Genomic DNA, 24,051 nt, shown 5'->3' with positions numbered 1-24,051 from the left:
TTTCATTGGGATTTAGACAGTTTTCTAGTGCAGCCTAGAAATAATGTTGAGTCCTCAGCTTGTATTTGCTTAGTACTCCTTTTTCCTCCCATCATGAAGTTTTCTGTGCCACCTGAGTAATATTTTAAAATTGCTGAAAAAGAAAACTTAATTATAAGCTTCCATAACCTTGAATAATTCCTAAATGAGAAATAATTAAAATCAAGTTATAGCTCCTGCGATGTCTGGGAACCAAGTATGAGACTAACAATTTTCAATCAAGTTTACATTAAGTCACAGACTATTGATTTTCTGGTAGTGTTGGGTCTATCTGCCAAAATATTATACCACCAGTAATTACTTTAGAGTGTGATAGTCCACTGACAATTAACCTTGTAAACTTGATTTGTGATCAGTTTCCCTTTTATTTCACAAGTGCTTTCAAAGTTAGTTACTAACAAAAAATATTCTCCATTATTATAAATATAAAACCAAGGTATAGGAAGGAGAGCAAAGATTGATTTTACAATGCAGTTTTAACTAACTCTAAATTAGATACATCCTGTTTACTATCATGGGGCAGGCCTAATGCCCACCGTTTGTGTGTGTGTGTGTGTGTGTGTGTCCCCAAGGGCTTCTACTGAAAGTTGAGTGTTCATTTCTATGGGTCCCTGGATATTTTGAAGTATGATCTAACCATCTTGTGCTTGAGCACCACTCAAGCTAAATATAAATTACTGATCTTATTTTTTTGATAATTCAGTTTTGAGTTTTATGTATACCATATGTATATCATATGTATACCTTATGTATACCACATATATACAAACATATATATATGTCACTTCTCTCCATAATAACACACCCTAACACTCCCACAATTAGTCATTTTTAACTGATATTATTTTCTTTCCATCCAGTTTTTAATTCATTTATTTATTGTATTTATTGTATGTACATATTGTATATGTATTTAGCACTTGCCATGAAAAAAATTACTGTGTGATTTTAATCAATATGTACTAGAATCATCTGTGTTTTATTACTCTCTACATCTCGTACACTTTTATTTATGTCAAAGGGATATGTCTTACAAGAACTCAATATATACAATGTGGGCCAATAAACTATTGCTGCATTTTAAACAGAAGTACCCTTGATTGGTGCATGAAATGGTTCCTTCTTAAGCAGTCAGTGTACATAATCAATTAAATCTAGCCAGTGGGTTTTGGATCCATTTATTTTAAGGTCCCATGTAAATGGTGCAAGGTCGAGTGCTTCCAAAATTTCATTAAGACACACATTCTTACAAATGATTTTCAGCAATGGGTTCATGTTCACTGCATGCAATTACTGAGTGTTTTTGCAATTCTAAGACATTGGGGATCCCCTAGGCAAAATCCCTTTTTCTGTGCATCTCCTCTTCTTCTTACTTTCTGTCAAGTTTCTGCCTTCCTGAAGTCTCATACTACTAAAAATATCATTTTCTCATTCCTGCTTCTGAGGATTATTTTCTTATTCAGAGATGAGCAACATCTGCAGGATAGAGCTGCATGTTTTCACCAGGCCATGTGTTCTAACAAGAAAGAGATTATACCATAAACAAATATAATTATCATCTTTCTGTATTAACATTATAAACTTAGGATTTATGAGTGCATTTCTAGGTATTGGTATTTTGTAGAAATTTTGCCTTTTATTCTCTGTGTTTCTTAGCAATTTACTTCATACTCTGTTATTCATGGCTGTATTTTATAGAAAAGCATTCACGTCATTTGTTCATTTACCCCTGTATGGGGCTTGAAGGACAGTGAGGTTTTTTATATCAAGAATTGCGATCTGATGATATACTTGGCTGATTGCCATCAAGCAAGTCATTCAGAGGACTTAAGAATTCTGATGTCACACACCATATATTAGTCTAAAGGAAAAAAATTCACACTGCACCCCAATTTCTAACTTTTTTACGTGTTACTTTCTCAATCTAGGTTTACACTTTATTAGGTATTTTGTGAATTCTTTCCTTTTTGCTGTTACCCATATATAGATGTCCCTCTGCAAGGTCACACGTGCCTGCTGGAATTGCCCAACACCAACGCCAATGAAAAGGAAGGAAGGAAAGAAAAGGAGCTCGTACCCTAGAACTGATGCTGTCTCAGGGTTGGGTCATTTCCCCTTCCTTGAAGCACCTGCAGTTCTGTGGCATGTTATGCCTCAGACTGCTTCACTGACCTTGGCTTTTAGCACTGTGAAAGCCAGATAGAGCCGAGATTTCCTTTTTTCTTACAGCAAGTCTCAGGAGTGAGATCTGGTCGCTGGTATTTATTCTCTGATCCTTAGCTGTGATCCTTTCCTTTGAAATGACTAATCAAGGAGTTGCGCTGTGTATTCATGCTCATGAGGCATTCAGTGTAAGTGCATGTATTTTGGCCTGTTCCTATAGTTAAATGAAACCTTTCTTCTGTCTTCGTAAATTAGATGTACATCTAAATCTGTCAGTCTTTCATAGATTATGAAATCCAAGAAGACAGTCCAACACAGTTCTTTTTGTGCTGCACCTAGCAAAATGTCCTACACAATTAAATCCTTACTACGTGCATTTAATTAGATTGCACACGTATGGATAAAGTCCCCTGGACCTTCCAAAGCAGTAGATGCTACTTTGGAAAATAAGGCAGGCCAAAAAAGATTTAGGTCACTCAAATTTTTATCTGGTTTTCCAGTAGGATAGTTGAAAATGTCTTCTCACTGTGCTGTGTTAATGTCTTCCTAGATTTTTTTTCCTCTCAAATTCCACTGTCAGCTAGTCAATGATTGTGCAGTTTACATACTTCTTGTGAAACTTATGGGATATTTGAAAGGGCATTGTCTTTATGATTTTCACAAGAGTGGCCTGAGAGTTCTGCTACCTCTGTCATTTATAAGAATTGGTCTGGATATCCTTTCTTTTGCAAAGGACAGAAATCAGAATTTCAGACTGAGAAGGATCTTGAGGGGTGATCCTGTCATCCCACCTGCCCTCAGTCAAATTTGTACCCTAATCTAAACCCAAGACTAACATGTTTCTCTAAAGAAAGCTCCCCCATATTGTCTAGTCCATTACATACTCCTCATTGCCAATGGGAGATCTCTCTGTAATCCTGAACATGTCATTCCTGGGCATAAAACCTTTGAAAGCTCTGCAGAGTAAATGTCAAATTCCTTAGTGTGTCTTTCAAGATCATTCATAAATCTATCCCAAGTGACCTTTGTAGCATAACAGTTCATCTTTTAACCCCTCCTAACCTATTTTCAGGACTGTCTGGATTACTTCCGTGTACCCCGGATATGTCATCATTGTCCATGGCAGCCTCTTCGCTCACACTGCTTTTCAGCCTTGAATTACCTATGTCCTCATAGCAAGGATCAGTTCAAATGATCCTTCTCTTTTAAGGAGTTTTTCCAAGTCTTCAAGCTAGAGTTACCCTGTTCTTTTTTTCTGTTCCCATAGCACTTTGTTCCTATTGCTGTTCCTAACTTGCGCCATGTTATCATAGTTAATTGTGTCCTCATCTCGCTCCCGTTTTGAATTATATCCTTTCTTAAAATGTAGGCATCATATTTCTCATTGTTCCCCCAGGGCCTACCAAAGTCTGTAACTTAACTAGTCATTCAATAAGTATCTTGAGAAATTGTTAAATATTGATTCAGTGGATAAAGGGTTATGAATTTAATGATGGTCTATTGAATGTATCTTTGCAGACATTCCTGTATCTTTTTGTGGAATATGATGGGGATATAAAAATATTAGTGTAATGTATTCCACAGTAATCACCATAAATTTATCAAAATCATAGATTCAAAAGGGTGTTTAAAAACCATTTAATTTCAGAAACTAGCCAGTACCTGAGGTCCCTTTCCACATTTCTGAAGTATGGACATGTAACTTTTTTTGAGTTCTTCCATAGGCCCTTTCTTGGGACAGCCCATTCTGTGTTGGCTTTCTCACAGGAAGAGAACTTGAACTTGTGCTAAGCTTCAATATGATTCCTTATAACTTTTCCCTTTGGTCTCACTGGTTTCAGTTCTGCTTTTGGGAGAACAGAAAACAAATTTAAGCTGCTTTCTGCATTGTCAGTTCTTCATATGGGAACAGGATTCAGGTTTCTGCCTATTTTATAAGCTGAAAATCTTCTCAAAACACTGTGTGTGTGGGGGGGGGGGCTAGAAACCCATTGGAAATAATTTTAATTGGAAATAAGATAACTTGCATAGATAGAGGTAGAGACAGAGACAGAAAAATAGAGGATTGTCATAAAAACCATTCACATCTGGCCAGTATATGTTTATATATATAATTTAAGATAAATAAATAAAAGATGCTAGATTATTGTGTTATACTTCCAGATTTTAGACTCTAGAATGATCACATTTTTTCTGGTTATCTTATTAGTATGCAAGAGATTGTCCCCAAATTTATTGACCTAAAGCAACAATTTATTCGTAATGTCTCATAGTTCTGTGGGTTGACTGGGCTTAGCTGGGAGCTCGCCACTTGGGGTCTCTCATTTAGTTGGTGTTTGGGGGTGGAGTCCTCGAAAGGCCAGATGAACTGGACGGCCAGTATGGTTTCTTTGGTCACATGTCTGATGCCTGATTGCTCCTCAACATGGCCGAGTAGCGTTCACTTTTTACATGGCAGCTGAGGGCTCCAAGAGGCAAAAAACAGAAGATTCTAGGCCAGTGAAGGGCTATGCATAGAAATGGCACAGTATCTCTTCTACCATCTCCTCTTGGTCCAACGAGTCATGGGATCCACTCAGATTCCAGGAGGTAAAGTGATAGCTTTATCTCATGATGGGTGGGATGTCAGGGTCACATAGAAGAGCGTGCTGGTTGGAAAATACCTCTTTGGATGGTGTGGTGAAGTAAAGGATGCATTCTCGATAAATTTTAACTAAATTTCAAAAGAAGTTAATACAAATTTACACACTTAAGCAATAACATAAGCATGAAGAAAGCACAAATATTGACCATAAACCACACAAAATAAAACTAACAATTGCTACTGAAAGTTTATCATGTATTCACACCATATTTCTGATTGGATCTCATGATCTGAAAGGCCTCAGTTCTAAATTTAGATTTAAAGATGTTTAAAAGACTGGTTTTTAAAAAAATAACTAGTATCTAAACAATTTTTAGTTTCTGGAAATTCATTTTTAATGTATAATGTAATCTCTTTTACTATTAATGCTGTTTCATTGTTTGGAATTTAATCGTAAAAATCATTCATACAATTAACTATAAACTATTAAATCTTTCCTTTTATGAAATATAAATTCCTCTATTTGAGTCATTCTTAATGTATCCTAATTTCCTAAATGTTAATTCTTTCCATTTCTCTCTGCTGTACTCCTTTAAATTCTTCTTCATTTTAAGTATGATATGACATATGAATATTAATATTTGGTAATACATATGCTGGTCAAATAATCATCAAATCTATCACAGAGAAACATTTTTTTATTTGTAACTGAAAACTCTTAGGGGATATATATCACTTAGAAATTGTAGTCAGTATATCTCTGAATAGCTTAAAGAAATTAGTGATTTATGTTTTCCTCACAACATATGAACTCTTAATTTTGGTAGCCCAAGCAGGTAAGACAGCTCTATCATGTCACCAGGGGGCTTAGATCCTTGTAGCCATCCTAAGATTCATGCACTCGAACAGCTGTCAGAGCTCTAACAATTCTATCTACAATTTAGACAAAGCCAAAGGGCATGGAAGGAAGGAGAGAATAGATATTGGGGAGACACGTGGCAAGTGCAGCCACATCACATTTAAAAATATGTTCTAACTTTTTGATGGTTGCATCCTACTATGCTCCAATGTTGTGTATGCTGGTCTCCAGCTCTTTCAATGCTCAAGTTTTGTCTCATTTATAGCTGTGCACTTGGTTCTTATATGTATGTACTTTGTGGCTTTTGTTTCCTTTGAGTTTTTGTGAACTAGTATTCTTTCTTTTTGGATTATATGATGACATATTTTTGCATTAAGATTTGCAACATTAAGAAAAGAATAAAAGATTAATACTACTTATATTTCAATATCATTCAGAGATAATGATTAACATTTTGCTGTATAGTCCTTCAGTCTTCCTGAATTTTATATACATATATGTAAATATATATATTTATAATAATTTATGCAATTGCTACTTCATCCATATTACTTAGGAAGTATATTATTTTAAATAGAGTTAAGATTTCTGCATATAAATAAATACTATTTGAGACATGAGTTTTGTGACTACATAGCATTCTATCATCCACACAAACCACAACTTATGTAGTTGACATCTAATTGGTAGACACTCTGGTTGCTTTTCAAAATTTACAGTAATAAATATTATAAGTTGTGCTGATGAAATTCTCTAAACATTGATCTTTGCCTGTATCTCTAATTGATTTAGAATAACTTCACTCAAGTGGAATGGATCAAAAGATAGGGGCATGTAAAGGAAAAAGTAACATTTCTGCAGAAATTAGAAAATTCTAAAGTGAAGGGTAGAAAATATGCCATGCTTTACTGCCTGTTTGCTGAGAGTGGGGTGGAGTGAGTTAAGCAGAACTGTTTTAGCCTTCAATTCATAGGATAAAGGATCCAAATATTCTCATCTCCATGTAGACAGGAGCAGTGATGAAGGGGAAGATATTCAAAGTTCTTTGCATGGAGAGACAGGTATTTGTTTGGAAAAGGCACTTTGCCAGTTCCTTGAATATTTAATGGAAAAAAATTTTAATGAAGGGACAATGAATTGACTGAGAGCCCACTTGATTTAGGAAACAGGTCTTGACTTCTCCCAAACTGGGCACATAGAGAAGAGGGATAGATAAACATTTTTCACTTAGGGAATGCCGCAGGATACGTACTGTGCGTTGTAAACACACTGTCAGAAATCAGGGGGCAAAGTTCCCAGGGAGTTGGTCAAGGCATTACCTATGCATTTAAACATGGAATATAGACTGAATATGGAATTATGTATCATATAAGTTGGTTAATAGTTTCATGGTCTTCAGGAGAATTACATGGAAATAATGTACAATCTTCAGGAGCTTCTGATTTATCTTAATTTTCATGATTGAAATTATCAGGGGGTCTTGACAGCCATATGATAGTGTGAAGGGTGGGGAATGAGCAGGGGAGGGAGAGAGAGAGAGAGGGAGGGAGGGAATTAAAGGGAGAGAATGAGAACACACTAGCAATGACTTTAGAAGTTATAGATTAATCACTGTGCTTTGATATCTAGGAAAATAGAGGAATAAATAAAAAAGACAGTTGATTTTCACACATCTCAAAAGAGCAAAACAAATGGGAATAACAGCCAACATGATTTTGAGAGAAGTAAATCACTTGGATTTAATCTAATTTTATTCTCTGACATATTGACAAGATTTAAATATGAGAGGAAGCAAGAGTTCATCTCTCTTCACTTCAATAAAGTTTAGTTTTTGTCTCACATGGCATGTGAAGGGAGGCACAACTCGTGAACCAGTGGATCAGTGACCTGCCAGGGCAGACCAGCGAAGACTTCAGAAGGTTGATGGGTGCTTATGTCAAATGAAATTGATGTTAACCTCCAGAATTAAACCTGCAGTGATTCCTGACTTCACCTGTACCATTTTGTCACATGACAATAATCAATCCAGTTACAAGATTGTAGCACATGTTGTGCATTTGTAATTATTTTCCTTCCTTAAATTCTATAAAGTACTTGACTGTTGCTGGTAAGAGAATGAGGAATGGTGTTAATTCCTCCAAAAATAAATAATTATTTTACTAAAACTCTTCTGGTTTTTTTTTCATACAAACAGGTTTTATTTCAAGGCAAATTTTGTGGTAACTTCTTTGAAGACATTTTAAAAAATAGTTCAACTAATATGTATAATACCAAGAATGTATAGAAATCAATTCAAGACATGATAAATATGAAGGAGTAGGGCCAAATCAAGTAATAAAGGCAACAAATGCTATGTCATGACCACCCCTGGCTGCAGTAATTGTAAATTATAACCAGTTTGTGGGGTTCAAATATGAAAATTGTGCACATCTGAATTAATAAAATATGTCAAGTATTATTAATATAATTAAATTGATATATCAATGAATGTTATATTATTTAACTTACTATATTAACATAGTAAAATATTATCAAGTGTTAACAGCCTCATACTGTTTGACTTAACATTTCCCCTTCTGGGTATTTTAGCCTAGGAAAACAATCATGCTCTGGCAGAGATATATACAACAGGATACAGCAGTGCTTTTATTTTTAATATTTTTGCTAACAGATTCTTGGTAACTTATGTATGAAAAAAGTGCAAAATAAATAATGGCATGCATGGAGTATCCATGAGGGAAATAGTTTTGCATTGTAATGATAAAAAAAATATGGCTACAGAAAGAAATTCACCATTACATAAAAAGAGAAGTTTTCTTGTGATCTCAAAATATTTTAATGAATGTAAAACATTTACTTACTCCTACCTTTTTTCTCTAATTTTAAATTTTGCTCTATTTTCAAACATATAGAAAATGTTCAATTACTTACTATACCTAAGATCCTAAATACTCTTTGTTCAGATTCATTAATGGTTTACATTTTGTCCCTTTTTCATTATTTCTGCTTGCTTTATCTCCATATGTGTGTATGTACATATATATTGTATACTTCCATATATGTGTACATATATATGTACATATATATTTTCCCTGAATCATTTGAAAATAAGTTGCAGACATCATACTTCTTTATTTGGAATATTTTCATGTGTATTTCCTAAGAATAAGGACATTGTCTTATATAACCACAGCAGAATTATGGGAATTACGTTTATTATCAGTGAAATACTGTTATGTAACAGTGCATCTAGGATCATATGTGCATTTAGTTGTCATGCCTTTTAATCCTTTCATCTGAACATTTTCTCAGTCTTTAATGACTTTGAATTTGAAGACATCTTCAGACTTCCCTCAGTTGGAGTTTGCCTGATATTCCCTAATGATCAATCAGGTGATGAATTTTTTGTGGATGTCTGTACCCAGAAGTGATGTTGGTCCTAAAAGTGTGTCATACCTGGAGGCACGTCATGTGTATATGCTCCATTATTGTCATTGTCTTTGATTGTTACCATGGTCTCTGCCAAGTTTCTGCTTTCAAGTTATTATTTCATTTCTTTTCTTTTTTTCTGTTTATTTATTTTGAGAGAGAGAGAGAGACAGAGAGAGAGAGAGAGAGAGAGAGCGAGTGAGCAGGGGAGGGGCAGGGAGCCGGCTGGGCAGAGAGAGAATCCCAAGCAGACTCCATGCTGTCAGCCTGGAGCCCAGGGAGGGGCTCGAACCCACAAACTGAGATAAGGACCTGACCTGAAATTAAGAGTTGGACACTTAACCGACTGGGCTACTCAGTAGGTGCCTCTGAAAATTATTATTTTCCCCATTGTAATTAAGAAGTGATTTGTAAGGTGATTCAAGACTATGGAAATACCTTGCTCAACATCATACTTTTACCCACTAGGCCTTTTGTTGACTGAATCAGTTAACTGTCATGTTTGCTTAATGGTGATTTCCTAACTCCATCAATACATCTACATTTTGTTAGGTGATGTTCCATGCAAAGGAGAGGTTTTTCTTCTTATATGCTTTATTCATTTCCTTTATTTATATTTTTTGTAGTGAATGTATTTCTTTATGATAATTATTTATTTCCATTTTCTACTTGTCCCAGATATGACTAGTAAGGATTTCTTGAAGCTGGGGCCCATTTCTTTTTGACATATCGCATCATTTTTAAATGCCTTACTCTTCCCCTCCCACCAAAATGTTGTCACCTTGAAATGTATATACTTCTGTCTCTTCCCTGTGTGCATGTCCTAAAATGCCTGAATAGCTTTTTTTCACATTTTTATAGTTTCAGTAAACTTTCTGAAAGTGGGTTTTGTGTCAGTTTTAGGATCTTTGCTTTCCTCTTTTCCTCACTATTTTTCAGAACTTCTTAGCTCTCTATAATCCATATAGTGGGAGTGAAAGGTAACTGTTACAGATTGGTGTTTAATTTTCTATTTACAGATAATTTGACATTTTATTATTTCCAACTTCCAGTTATACTTATGGCCTAGGATTTGTGTGTTTTTATTTGTTTTTGTTGGATATATATATATATACATATATATATATCATTTCTTAAATGTATATTTATTTTCAGAGACAGAGAGAGAGAGACAGAGAGAGAGAGAGAGAGAGAGAGAGAGAGAGAGAGAGGAGAGAGGAAAACCCAAGGGACAGAGAGAGAGGGAGAGAGAATCCCAAGCAGGCTGGGTGCTGTCAGTGCAGAACCCTACACGGGGCTTGATCCCATGAATTGTGAGACCATAACCTGAATTGAAATCAGGAGTTGGATGCCTAACCACCTGAGGACCCAGGCACCCCTGGACATATATTTTTCCAGAATGTGTGAAGAGTTTCAGATTTAGGTGGCTGGTATTGCCACAACTACCCAGAATTCCGGGTCTGTGTTTTTTTTTAAAACCTTATATAAAACATATTGACATTACAAGTTATTTGCAATATGCCATGATGTAACCAGAATTTATGGATTGCAGATTTTCACCTTCAGTGGTCTGTGTTCTCTTATTCTATTTTATTTAGCTAAATTGAAGGTTTCCTTATTATTATAATTGTTTTATAAATTAGTACACCTGCCAGTCTATGAAGTAACTCTCTGGAAGATAACATTCATGATAAATGTAAACCATTATTTTAGACTATTAAGTTCCTTGATTTGTCCCAATCAGTTAGGTTTACAAATTTCTCACTCAGCTTTAAAAATTATCAAGCATATATTTATTTATTTATTTATTTATTTATTTTTTAATATTTATTGTCAAATTGATTTCCATACAACACCCAGTGCTCTTCCCCACAAGTGCCCTCCCCCATCACCACCACCTCTTTCCTCCTTCCCCCTTTCCCTTCAACCCTCAGTTCATTTTCAGCATTCAATAGTCTCTCCAGTTTTGCGTCCCTCTCTCTCCCCAATTCTGTTTCCCTCATCCCCTCCCCCTGGTCCTCCATTAGGTTTCCCCTGTTCTCCTGTTAGAACTATGAGTGCAAACATATGGTTTCTGTCCTTCTCTGCCTGACTTATTTCACTTAGCATGATACCCTCCTGGTCCATCCATTTTGCTACAAATGACCAGATTTCATTCTTTCTCATTGGCATGTAGTATTCCATTGTATATATAAACTACATCTTCTTGATCCACTCATCAGGTGATGGACATTTAGGCTCTTTCCATGTTTTGGCTATTGTTGACAGTGCTGCTATGAACATTGGGGTACATGTGCTCCTATGTATCAGCATTTCTGTATCTCTTGGGTAAATCCCTAGCGGTGCTATTGCTGGATCATAAGGGAATTCTGTGGATAGTTTTTTGAGGAACCTCCACACTGTATTTCCAGAGTGGCTGCACCAGTTTACATTCCCACCAGCAGTGTAGGAGAGTGCCCATCTCTCCACACCCTCGCCAGCATCCATAGTCTCTTGATTTGTTCATTTTAGCCACTCTGACTGGCGTGAGGTGGTATCTCAGTGTGGTTTTGATTTGTGTTTCCCTGATGATGAGTGATGTTGAGATGCTCAAGCATATATTTAAACAAATGGAAATTCAAGTCCATGAACATTTAAAATGTTTATAGGTTATAGCAAGATAGTTAATAATACCTGATTATAAGAATCCAGTGAAATTTCATTATAGCCAATTGTCTTATCTAATGAAATAAGATTTTTGACTATAATTAAGGAGAGTTTGTTTCACAGCAAACAGGTCTTCCTGTAGGAACAAAATACTTCAGTGCTAGCAAATGGCAGGGTAGAAGGCAGCTTGCAAAAGTAGGAAATAGGCAAGTGTAGAAAGCATGCACATCCAAGAGGGGCAGCCATTTCTCTGTTCTCAGAGTCTGTGAGCCCAACTTTATGAAGTCTTTACTCTTTTAAAAAGGGTAGAAATGTGAATTCTTATGAGAAATCTTCTACTTAAAAAAACGATTTTAAAATCATGGCATGAGATACACAAAGCCTGTCAGTAAGCAACCCAGATTTGGTTGTTATATCCCAGTTTGTACCCTCCACTCTGGATGCATTGTGGGGACTAGCAGGTGCTGTAGTGAGAAGAGTGTGTGTCAGAAAAGCTGGTCTGAGTCTAGGATCACCTCTTGTTAGCTGTGTCAAACCGGGCAAATCTCATGATTAGACTAACTTCAGTTCTCTTGCCTAGGGGGGTGAATATGCTAAAATGTGAAGAAATATACAGGTCTGCAAATTGCTATAACTTCATAATTCTTTTGAAATTTTATATAAGCCTGAATTTGTATCTTCTATTAAGCTCTAAGTTTTAAACTTACAAAAATGAAATTATAAAAATGCATAGCTTCTTAAAAATGACAATTCACTTTTGACATTCTACAGTAAACTGCTAACTCTGTCTAGTCTCCTCTTGTCTGAGAGGCTTAGCATTGAGTAGTAGTAAACTAATTTTTCTTGGGCCAGGTAGAGGTCATCTTGTCCTTCATTTGCTAGAAGAAGAAAAATGAGACTTTCAACTCTGAATGCCTCTTTGCTTGTTGAACTGTTGATTTGATTACATTTGGTTTCAGTGAACACAAAAAGTCCATGTCCTTCATTAGTAAGCTGATATTTCTGTTTAGTGCTGTAAACCAAATCTCTCTGGGCAGGAATTTTGCTGATCACTGAGAATGCCACTAAAGATGCTTGCTGCTTAAGACGATTTTTATTTTTACCGTCCACGGTGTGTTTGATCTGCCTGAAATAACACATTGTACTTTAAAGTGTTTCTTTGATTATCATTAGGTTGTGTTTGGTTTTGTTTTCTTTTAGATATTTCTTTTATATCACATACCATAGCCAGTAGAATAAAATCCATTGCCATTGAAAATATTTTGAGTTTTGAAATTAATGTGGTCTTTCCAACACCTTTCCTCTAAAACAAATTAGTTGCTAAAATCTGATGAACTTTCTCTGTAGAAGTGACTTTCTGAGAAAAAAGAAATGGATGCTAGTATATTTTTGTAAGGTGTGCAAGTGGCATACCTACATTTTTCTCAGTGCATGGTTTTCAATTAGAATTGAAATGTAATTACAAAGTGAATTGATGCAATTCTCTGGATAAATCAAGCAAAATTCTTTTCTAACTCAGTGATCTTCATATATCAGACAAAAGTATATTTTAAAAAGCTTGAACTACTTTAATAAGCACCTCAAGTCTCCAACTTAAATTTACTTATAGATAGATCATACCTTTGAATTGCTTTTATGTTGTTCTGCCATGTTCTGGGGGGAATTGTATTTGTTGCATATATTTTTGAAGTCAACGTGCAGACTCTTATCTCTTAAGAGTATTATCTTTGACTTAAATACAGGATATTTGCATATAGTTGGAAATATTTCTGTTCATCAGCTTATTATACTTTGTTAGGTGTATAATCTATATTTTGCAAAACCTTATTTCAGTATGTTCAAGTATGTATTGTCTAAGGGTATGTTGGTCTGATTTGGTTTTTCTGTGACCTTGGCAAATCCCTTACTCTTTTGGATTTTTTTTCCTCTTCACAGATGCATTTTGTAGGAGTATTTTGAAGATGAATGTTTGCAAATCATTTTGAAATTGCCAAGCACCACATACAGTAAGTAATATGTATTTTTATTTTTCCACTCAATTGCAGTCATGCCGAATGAATTTGGCAGTCATAAAAGAACACATTTCTATTTATGGTTCTTGATATTTGTGAATATTGAGGCAAAATGTATATAAAAGATAAAAAATTTGATGAGCTGTTTGCTAGTTAGAATTAAGTTGTATATATTCAAGATTTCTTTCTGATGACAAATTTTACTATTGTTCTACTTATATAACTTGCACATAATATTTCTCACTTATATTTAAATGAGATGTTTTTCTCTTAATCGTAAGTTGAGTAGAGTGCAGAAAGTACTCATGTTATTAACCAGCTGATATGAAAATTTTAAAAAGAGTATTGAATTAAGTATTAAGATTTGCTGAGTTTTAAGACTTACTATGAATCAGGCAATTTATGTGTGGTGCCTATAATTCTCCCCCAAATATTTTAAGATTATTATTTTTATCCCCATTTTATAAATAAAAAACCCTGAGACCTAGGATGTTTTAATACCTTACACAATATCTTTTCAAAGTGGTGAATCTGGGCTTTAAACACAAGTCCTTTCAGAAAATATGGTTTCCAACCATTTATGCAGACAGAGTTAAATAACCTGTCTAAGAGGCTGAATATTTAAGAGTTTATACATGTTCTGATAATGTATTTGTATTTTTATTTTGTTTAAACATTGTCCTGAAAATTTATTCTTTTTCTATCACATCATTGCTTTCTTGTCAAATGATGTATTCTAGTCTCCAGTCCAACTTGGACTGCTTTGAACTGGTGTGAAATAAATGAAAATGTAGGTCCTAAGGGGAAAAAAAAGTTTATAAATTGCCTAAGTTAATATTTGATTAAAAATTGTTTAGAGTGTTCTGAAGCTCTTTGAGCATTTTCTTTCATTCATTTTAAAAAATAAAATTAAAGCCTGTTATTGTTATTATTATTTTTTAAATTTATTTTTGTGAGTGAGAGCATGAGCAGGGGAGGAGCAGTGAGAGAAAGAGGCACAGAATCTGAAGCAGGTTCCAGGCTCTGAGCTGACAGCACAGAGCCTGACATGGGGCTTGAACTCACGAGCCACAAGATCATGACCTGAGCTGAAGTCAGCTGCTTAACTGACTGAGCCACCCAGGCGCCCCAAAGCCTGTCATTATTTTAAGAATTTGGAGGGACCACAGAATCAGACTCCTAGATTTCACATGCTTGAATTCCTTGTTTGTTGAAGTGAGAAAGACAGTTCTAAAGTAGGATTTCCAAAAACTTTAGAAGCAATAATGGCAGCATTGATATTTTTATGTTGTCTCCCAATATAACTACTTTAAAGAAGTAGTCTAGTATATGTTTAGGAATTCAGACTCTGGATTCAGACCACCTGGCTTTAAATACCTGATTTATCATTTATTAGCTGTGTGAACAAATTACTTAATGTCTTGGGGCACCTGGGTGGCATAGTCAGTTGAGTGTCCGACTCTCAAGTTTGGCTCAGGTCATGATCCCAGGTTTGTGTTATCGAGTCCCATCTCTGGCTCTGCGCTCAGTAGAGATTCTTAAGATTCTCTCTCTCTCTGCTTCTTTCCCCTCCTTGCTCTGTCTCTCTCTCAAAAAATATTAATGTTTCTTTAAAATGGATGCATGATTAGGAACTACTTCATTTGTAGTGAGTTAACACATGTAAAATATAGCACATTTCCAAGTACAAGGTAAGTTGAAAATTCAGTTTATTTGTTAATAAGCATCACAATGTCACATAAAGTACACCAAAAACAGTGAATAGTGTTGATTGACATGTGCCAAAAGAAACTAAAGTTCAGCCTTCTTTATAAATGTAGACATCATCTTTGAACTTTTAGTGAAGAAACAAACCATTTAGGTAATCACCATGTAAATATACAGTATATAAAATAAGCACACATATATATCCTATTGTGTGTTGACTGCATATCTAGGCTGAAATGTGTTTGTATGCTTTTTGGAGAAAAGAAGGGGCCGTGTGAAGTGCTTACAGAGTCTGAAATGTTTATTTTGAAAGAAACAGGACAAATATACAGATATAAAATGAAGAGAATTGTTGAAATGATGGTCAGTTAACTTGAGGTCATAATCTCATCTGATGCTTTATGAAACAATTCATAGATATTGAAACGATGTGGACAAGGAAACAGTATTTATCAAGTATTTACTCTATCCCATGTACTTTACATTCAATATCTCTTTTAATATAAGAAATAATATGATGAGGTAGGTATGTTATTGTCCCCATTGTTTTGTCTGAGGAAAATGCACAATAGGAAGTTTAAATCTGTCATTCATGGCAATGAAGTTTGAGGTCGATCCAATTCTAAAGCCTTTTTTCTTTATACTCTTCTGAGTGTTAAGGACTGAAATTCTGTGGTTGATGTAACTTTCTTTTATTTGCACAAAAACACTGTTCCCAAACCTCATATCATACATATGAATTCTTTAGTAAACAAGTAGTTGATTATTGAATTTCAACTAAAATAAACTATAATTGCCTTTCATTTGTAACCCAGTCCAAGCTTATTCTGCTCCCGCAGGATGGGCAGTAAGTCAAGAGGCATGGGGTTGGGGCAAGGAAAGGGACTTTATTCAGAAAGACAGCAAACTGAGGAAATGGCAGACTACTGTCCCAGAGAAGCTTCTTCATCAGCATGGAATTTGAACTGTTTGTGCATTAGCAAAAGGGGGAAGTAGAAAGGAGTTGGAATCAAAAGGTGACTAATATTTGTAGAAATCCAAGGAAGGTCATGTAACTTCTTTCTCCTTGGTCAGTTCATCTTTGTGTACAGAAATATGGTCATGCCATTCCTGTAAATCTTAATCAGAGCCTAATCATTTCTGTACTACCTTACCTTCTGGGCGAAGTAGGTTTGGGTGAGGAGTGGTTTTTGCAAATCTTAGCTGTAACATGCCTATGTACAGGGCTCAGCAGAGTTTCTCAGCTCTAGGTCACAGCAGCAAGGGATAGAGAAGCAATATGAAATCAGACATGCTAAGTTTCTCCCTATTACATATTGCTAATAGGACCACTCAGCAATCTGAAACAAAATGCCTTTAAAAAATACTGCTTGTATAAAGAAAGCTTTAAAAAATGAAAATCTTCCTTCCCTAAGGCAGAAACCATTCTGAGCTTCTCAGAATCTGAAATGACTGACCGCACGGTTTTCTTGCCGTTGTCCTGCCGTTTCATGGAATGCAGAGAAGTTTCGAATGAAGAGTTTGGCTAGACTTAATTATTTACCTCCTTATTTGTCATCTTGAAGTGTGTCATCATTGAGGAATGTGCTCTATGACACCACATTGACCACACTGATACTTTCCCTTTTCATCTCTTTGATGATCTTCATTTTTTTTCCATTTCAGTCACCCACTCCCAATCCTTCTACACATAACTTATTGAAACAAACTACCGGTATCATTTTGCCTACCAGATATTTTGAAACTTGCTGGTATTTAAAATATTACTGCTCTAAGAGAGAATAGGTCACACCGTGTTCTCACACTACTGTTGGTTTTGAGAACAAAGGACTTATAGAATGCTTCTCCTTTCAGTCTTCATATTTGGTCTCTGAAAAACAAAGCTAGTGATTACATTAATTGATTCTATTTCACTTAATTCAATAAATATTTATTGCATGCTTCTATAATATGAGAAGCACCATGCTGGTTTAGTATTAGAGTAAGTGGGAGGGAAAGACAGAAATGACTCTCAAGAAAATTCTGTGTTCAATTTAAGGAAATAAGATAGGCACAGGCACAAACAAAGAATGTGGTTTAAGATATGGCATCATGAGAATAGCCTAAAGTTATCAAATCAATAAAGCTCTTTAAATAATTTAAGAAATAATAAAAACAATTGCATATATGTGAAAAAATAAAGCATTAGGGGAGATTTAGGAAAGGTATAATTCTGAATGGCATTGGCTCAAGATTTCATCATGGAGATTGCATTTGCACTAGGTCTTGGTGCAGGTGGAAAATCCTCACAGAGAAGTCAAGGAAATGGCACAGATGAGCTTAGGATTGAAGTGGCGTACCTAACATTAATTAGGCAGTAGAATGAGTTTCTTGTGTTGGTCTAAAAACAGATAACAGTGAAAAATTAAGGCTGGAGCTAGGTTGTGGGAAATACTGGTAAAACACATATAGAACTTTGAATTTCATTGGTAGGCAATTAAAAAGAAAACCAAAGTGTATTTTGGGAGGGTCAATCTTGTGAACAAAAGGTTTTCTATTTGAATTTTAGTCTGGTGGTGTCTTTACAATGGATTCCAGTTGGAAGACTTGTAGATAAGAGAATACATTTTAGGAAAATATAGCAGTATAAGAATCAGAGCTGAGGGAAAGACCTGAGGTGGTAGCAGTGGGAATGGAGAGAAGGAGTAGATGCAGGTGAGACTTTGAAGGGAATGGGATCAAGGAGTAATAATAACCACCGTCACTTGTGTGGCACTTGCTATGTAACAGACTCTGTTTTAAATAATTTATAGCTGTTATTTAATTTTATAGCTGACAACTCTGAGGGGTAGACACTGATGTCATCCCCATTTTGCACAAGAGAAAACTGAGGCAGAATTTAGCATAGTAAATTGTCTTTGGTTAAATAGCTAGAAAATAGGAAAGGTGATACTTGAGCGCATCAAGTCAAGCTCCAGAATCTGCAGTAACCACTGCACATCATTTCTGTAAAAAAAAATAACTGATATTTCCAGGTTGACTGAACTGGAAAATGACATTACCAATAGTGAGAGACACAGTTTTATTTTTTTTTTCAGAGTTTACCCCTTCTTCAGTTAAGCCTTTGGGGTAGGGAGAAGAATCTGACTTTTAGGGAGAAGTATCCCTTATGGTTAGTGATGAATCTCTTGGATACATTCATTTCTATGCTGGGCAACAGGAACAGTATAATTTATGATATTGCTCAATTATAAATTAGAATAGTAAATATGTCATCTTAATATGATTTGTCTTCCTTCCTTAGCAGAGCTTAAACTGAAACAAGGATAGAGTGCTAAATTAAAGATTAAATATCTTGGGTGCATGAAAAACCAATATTTTAGAGTTAGTTTACCATCATACTAAACAATAATTTTGACAAGGGAAAAAACCTAACACCCAATATAGAGAATATCTCCCTTTTCCTATATTGGAGCAGCGTAACGTGCTGCTTCAAAGCCTGGCCACCAGAGCCGTCCCATTGCATGGGTTCAGACCCCAGAATGAGGCCTCTGTAACCATGCGACTTTTGTCATGTGAGATGTTAGCTAGGTGACTTTAGCTGCATGACATTTTGTGTGTCAAGTATGTAGGCTCTCTGGCCTCAGTTTCTTCACCTTTGGAACCTGAGAGGAGAAGTAGTATGTTTTCTGAATATTGTCAAGGTTAAACAAGATAAAGCACTTACAGGGTGCTCGATTGGCTCAGTTGGTTAAGCATCTGGCTCTTGGTCATGATCTCATGGTTTGTGGGTTTAACCCCTGCATTGGGCTCTGTGCTGGCAGTGCAGAGCCTGCTTGGGATTCTCTCTCTCTCTCTCTCTCTCTCTCTCTCTCTCTGTGTGTCCCTCCCCCCTCATGCTGTCTCTGTCTCTCAAAATAAATAAATATACTTAAAAAATTTAAAAAGAAAAAAGATAAAGCACTTACAGTGTTCCCTGACACAGTAAATTCTCAATAGACATCGTAAATTCCCAATAGTTAGTTATGTTCAATGAAACTTTATCTTACCTATCGTTATTTTTAATATATAACATTTAATTCCAGAATTATTGACATTTTAAATGTGTTTACTGTAAATTTTTATGCATTATGGGCATAAAACAATGAATTTTACAAGCAGAGATCCATGTAACTTCATTGTACAGACCAAGAAATAGAACATTTTCTGGGGCACCTGGGTGGCTCAGTCGGGTAAGTGTCTGAATCTTGATTTTAGCTCAGGTCATGATTTCACCATTCGTGAGATGGAATCTCTTTTCCAGGCTGTGCACTGACAGTGTGGAGCCTGCTTGGGATTCTCTCCCTCCCTCTCTCTCTCTCTCTGCTCCTCCCCTGCTCACAGGTGTTTTCTTTTTCTCTCTCTTTAAAGTTAATTAAACTTATAAAAAGAGACAGAATGATTTGTGCATCTCAGAAACCCTGTAATTTGCCTCTAAACATTACTTTTGTAGTATTACTTTTTAAAAGCATTAGTTTTAGAGTAATTTGCTGGGATTTCTAATCATAACTGGGTTTTGAATTTTATCAAATGCTTCCTTTGTATCTATTAAGATTATCAAATGACTTTACTTTTTTACTTTGTTAATCTGATGATTTATATTGATTTTTTCCCCCACGGACTTCACATTTAGAAGCAGAGCTGCTGCTTTCTAGGGCTTACTGTGGGACCTAGAGTGCCAGAGGATTTTCTGTTTGTTCTTACCCTCCTTTTTCAGGACGTCTCTCATGCTTGCCCAGAAAAGTTCTTGTTGCACCCTGGCACCTTCTTGAGTGGCAGAGGGCTACTGCTTGTTGCCAAGAACAGTGCTCCTGGTGGGTGGAGGAGAGTCCTGGGTTCCTCCAGTCTCAAACTTAGACATGCCTTGGGCATCTGGAACTCAGGAGAACGGCTCTTTCGGCATTCTTGCCCATTCCTCCCAGGGTGCCCGCCAAACTCGTCCTAGTCTCTGTGGGGTTCTTTGGTGGAAGAGGGTGCTGCTCATCCCCCAGTGGTAGCAGATCTATGCTTTGTGTTCTAAAAGGCTAAATTTTGTTTTGCCTTAGAGAAGGGTCTGGGGAATCAGAAAAGATTTTGTGTTTTTATGACACCAAAGTACTTTTTCTGGTCTCCCACCTTGACCTCAGTCTTTCTGCTAAGCATCTGAAAAAAATGCTTATAAATGAGTGCATATTCCTTTGGTTCTGGGTGATCCCAGGGTGTCTATATTGTTCTGGTGACCCATTCTGGCCTTCAAGTGTTTGTTACAATTTTAGCTGTTTTCTTCTTACCTACTTTCATAATGAGCACCTATTCCTCTCATGTTCTGTCAAAGGTGAAAAAGTTCATGTCTCCTCAGAATGACTGTCACCCTTTGAAATTTGGTTAATCTCTTTGCCTTGTAACTCCAGCTCTCTTATGGGCTCAAGAAAAGTTACTATTTTGTAGATTATCTGGTGTTGTCTTACTGTTAGCATAAAAGCAATACACTCTGGTGCCTTTTTACTTTCTAAGCATTAGAAGCAAAACTGCATTTTTTCCCCACATATATTTTAACTCAGCTTTTCAAGTTTTTCAAAGCAAGATGAGTTTTTTCCTTTACATTACCTAGTCGGCAATTACTGGATCCAGAAGTTTCGAACTAATACCATCTTTAGTAGCCTTTCTACACAACAGGGAGTTGTCGCTATCACCATTTTGTGAGCAGTTGAAGCTAAATAAATTCTGTGCAGCATGATTTCATTGTTTTAAACAAGGTGGAGTTCAAGTTTTCTCCTGCAAAAGGAAGCTGGCCGCTGGCGTTGTGGAGTCAGAACTGTAGTACCTTGCTCATTAGGGAATCTAGTCTCCTTTTGTAGTTCTGTTCTATCAGCTTGGCCATAAGACTTCATCCTCCAGGGTTTTCCAGTGGTTTAAGATGACTACTGTAGCACAGCCATCAGGTGTATTTGTATTCTGTGCAGCAAGAATGGAAAAAAACTGCCGTAGCAGAAGGGCATGCTACCAGCTCATGTTAGCCTTCTTCGAGGAAATTCTGTTTAAACTCTACCCAGTATTTTCTACCTAACCATCATTACTCTTTGTTGCATATAGTATGTTTGCTGCACACACAATGGCTCTTAGAAGTCTCACTCACAATTTGAAGATGGGGAATACATTTTGGTAAGCTGATTTCTGAGGCAGGATGATATGAGTTAAAATGCACGGATTCTATTGTAAAATAGAGATGGGTTCTGATCTCAGCTCTGCAAATTACTAGTTATGTGGCCTTGAGCCAAGGTCCTTATCTTCACTTGTTCTACTTCCTCAGCTGTAACGACGTCTGATAATTACTTTCTTGAAAAATTTTGGTGAGGATTGAATAAGAATATATGCAAAGGGTCTGTCACATAGGAAGAGATCAATAAATAGTATCTTGTATGTTACCCAACATTAGAGTCAGTTATTTAAGGGAGGACAGAGTTTATTCAAGCCTAATACTGATTGATAGGGTAGAAAGGCAATTTACCTTGTTTTTCTTGGATAAAGCTTTATCTTTTAGATGGGATTGAGAGTCTCCATTTCACCCTTTAAATATATCATTTTTATACTTTGAACCATCGTGAAATATTGCTCAAAATTTAGGTTTCTGATAGCATCACTTTATGTAATGTCAAACCGAGAGACAGATAAGATGACTTCCAGTTTGAATTCTACCATTAAAAGTTATGAAACTTGTGAAAGTCATTCTAACACTCTGGACTTCAGTTTTGTCAGCTGACAAATCAATTAGGTAGGTGAGCTGACCTCCACCTCCTATGTGACAGTGTTAAAGCACCTGATTCTATGCAGTTTTACTTGCCCCAGACATAGCCTCTTGTCAAAAAAAAAATCCCTAAGGCCAGCAAGTAAAGTAATAAAGACTTAATTACTCAAATCAAAGTTGAATTTTTACAGGAACTGACTTTGTTGTAAGGTTTTGCCAGTTCTGAAATGAAATAATAGTAATTGAACAATAACATGGTGTTGTATTTAGAAAACTGGCTTCCAATTTTGGTTGTGGAAATTGCTGGCTTAGAGAAAGTGTGCCCCTTTGGGAAAGTCACTTAAATTCTTTGTGCCTTAGATTGCTCATTTATAAAATGGTCAGTATATATTAAGGCCATGATGAATTTCTTTTTCTTTTTTTTTAATAGTTTATTGTCAAATTGGTTTCCATATAACACCCAGTGCTTCTCCCCACAAGAGACCCCCACCATGACCAACACCCCCCTCCCCCTCCCCCTCCCCCTTCAGTCCATGGTTCCTTTTTAGTATTCAGTAGTCTCCCTTGATTTGTGTCCCTCACTCTCCCCAGTTCTCTTTTCCCCTTCCTCTCCCCATGGTCCCCTGCCAGGTCTCTCCTGTTAGACCTATGAATGCAAACATATGGTATCTATCCTTCTCTGCCTGACTTATTTCACTTAGCATGACACCCTCAAGGTCCATCCACTTTGCTACAAAAGGCCATGATGGATTTTGAACAAAATAAGAACAGTTTGAAAGTACTTTTAAAAATTGCACAATTTCAATGCTAATCTCTTTAAAAATTTTTTTTTAAATGTTTATTTATTTTTGAGAGAGATAGAGAGCACGAGTGCAAATGGGTAGGGTAAGGGCCAAGGGGAGACACAGAATCTGAAGTAGGCTCTAGGTTCTAGCTGTTAGCACAGAGCCCAGTGAAGGGCTCAAACCCACAAACCATGAGATCATGACCTGAACCCAAGTCTGAGGCTTAACCAACTGAGTCACTCAGGCTCCCTGTGGATACTACTGTCTTTAGGAAGTCCAGTGGGTAAAGAAAAGAAAAATGCCCTCACTCTGTAGCATGGAGATTGTACAATAAAATGTTATAAATAAAATGCAGTGAAATAAAGCTACTAAAGACTTCTGTTTTATTTTACTTTTTATTATTTGTTTAAGTTTATTTATTTCTTTTGAGAGAGACCCAGAGAGGCCAAACAGGGGAGGGGCAGAGAGAAGAAGTATCCTAAGCAGGCTCAGAGTCTAATACAGGGAGGACTCCAACCCAGGAAAGCGTGAGATCATGACCTGAACCGAAATCAAGAGTCCGATGCTCGACTGACTGAGACACCCAGGTTCCCCAGAGCTGTCTTTTAACATTATGTTACATTTTGCCAATCTGTTTTTCTGTGCATATTACGTTGTAGGAAGTTGGTGGTCTTAGGCACTTCAGAAGCGAGACCAGCAAGGCGTGTGCAAGACTTTGTGCATGAAGTACCTCCTTGCGATAGATTTCTGGATGTGATCTTTGTATCTGAGGCATTCTGCTTTGTTCAGTGTGGCTGAAGCAAATAGCAAACCTTTTGCAGTGTGTGGCTATTAGTGCTGTCTGCTCTCTTCAATTTGCCCATCTGAATTGACAGTTAAATCTCCTTTTCTATAAATAGCAAGCTATTAGTTAAAGCATGGTTACCATATGGCAAAATAGTCTCTATTTTTAAACAGATTAAGTACAATAGCAATGCTCAGTCTTTAAGAAGATAGTATGTTCTGTGGTAAAAGCCTGGAGATTTTTTTTTTGGTCCTAAACTAATATATATCAAGCTTATATAGCCTCTGTGTCTAATATGTAT

General features: G+C 36.2%; 1 protein-coding gene and 1 pseudogene across 4 annotated transcripts in view; one reads left to right on the top strand and one right to left on the bottom strand.

Moving 5' to 3' along the window:
* The window catches only part of GALNT13 (polypeptide N-acetylgalactosaminyltransferase 13), a 579,203-nt gene that overhangs the window by 48,792 nt on the left and 506,360 nt on the right, over positions 1-24,051 (top strand). For all 4 annotated transcript variants that reach the window (XM_029934560.1, XM_029934559.1, XM_029934558.1 and 1 more), the window contains exon 2: positions 13,656-13,726. The gene's annotated coding sequence lies outside the window, so the exon portion shown is untranslated. The remainder of the gene's footprint in view (positions 1-13,655; positions 13,727-24,051) is intronic.
* LOC115287019 overlaps positions 1-24,051 on the bottom strand; it is a 59,666-nt pseudogene that overhangs the window by 23,120 nt on the left and 12,495 nt on the right.

Source organism: Suricata suricatta, chromosome 3, assembly GCF_006229205.1.
Source record: "Suricata suricatta isolate VVHF042 chromosome 3, meerkat_22Aug2017_6uvM2_HiC, whole genome shotgun sequence".
Taxonomy (NCBI): Eukaryota; Metazoa; Chordata; class Mammalia; order Carnivora; family Herpestidae; genus Suricata; species Suricata suricatta.
Note: the sequence above shows the minus strand (reverse complement) of the source record. Positions and strands in the feature narration are given on the sequence as shown.